The sequence below is a fragment of the Myotis myotis genome, unplaced genomic scaffold (genome assembly GCF_014108235.1).
Source record: "Myotis myotis isolate mMyoMyo1 unplaced genomic scaffold, mMyoMyo1.p scaffold_m19_p_13, whole genome shotgun sequence".
Taxonomy (NCBI): domain Eukaryota; kingdom Metazoa; phylum Chordata; class Mammalia; order Chiroptera; family Vespertilionidae; genus Myotis; species Myotis myotis.
The window spans coordinates 55266903-55267957 of NW_023416317.1; the positions used below are offsets into that span (position 1 = coordinate 55266903).

General features: G+C 47.2%; 1 pseudogene; it reads right to left on the reverse strand.

Moving 5' to 3' along the window:
* Window positions 1-250: 250 nt before the first annotated feature.
* Window positions 251-767, reverse strand: LOC118668671 (annotated as a pseudogene).
* Window positions 768-1055: the final 288 nt, after the last annotated feature.

Consider the following 1055-nt stretch of genomic DNA (forward strand, 5'->3'; position numbering starts at 1 on the left):
CTGCCTGCTCACTCCTTACTGCTTGGCTCGCCGCTCCTTAGTGCTGCTGCGGAAGTGGGAGAGGCTCCTGCCACCACCACTGCGCTCGCCAGCCGTGATCCCAGCTTCTGGCTGAGCAGCGCTGCAGCTGTGCAAGCACACTGATCACCAGGGGGCAGCTCCTGTGCTGAACATCTGCCCCCTGGTGGTCAGTGGGTGTCATAGCGACCGGTCATTTCGGCCGTTCTGGTCGTTCCATCTTTTTTTTTTTACATAAAAGTTTATAGTTTATTAACCCTCTCATGAAAAATCTGCACAACCATCACAGATAAAGTCACCGAAGAATCTTTACTCCTTCTGTAGTTCAACCTCCAGCTCACTGCAAGACATTTCATTTCTTTTTGCCAGCACCAACGTTGGCCTTTGCAGTGCCCCTGACTTTCTTCATTCTGTTCTTGCGTTCCTTTCTCTGTTTTTGTGAGGTCTTCTTCTTCTCATATAGGCCATGTCTTGCAAGTCTGTGTTTGGGTTCGTTTTTCTCTGCGTAATCCAAGGAATCATAAATCATGCCAAACCCAGTGGTCTTGCCACCACCAAAGTGGGTTCTGAATCCAAACACAAAGATGACATCAGGTGTGGTCTTATACATTTTGGCTAGTTTTTCCCCGGATTTCTGTCTTGGGTCCTGTTGCCTTCCCAGGGTGAAGGGCATCAATGACCATTTGTTTTCGCTGACGTAGCCTGTTGGTCATGAACTTCCTGGTCTGGACAGTTACCGTGTCATTCATGATGAAGGTTGATCTTCAAGCAGCCAGGGAGGAAAAGCTGGTCGTTCCATCTTAACAGTCGTGTATATATATGACAAGAGTACTATATGCCTATTTAACTTTTCCCCAAGGAACACTGATTTTCACAGAAGGACTCATTTGCTCCAGTGGGGTCCACTTTCGTCTGTTTCTCAAGCACTTCAGGTTGGAGTGAGGCTTAGACTGCCTAGAAAATACTAATATGCTTTCTATTTCTGCCTTTTTCTCCTCCTCAGCGGCAACACTGTCACAATGTAAATAAAAGGGCGT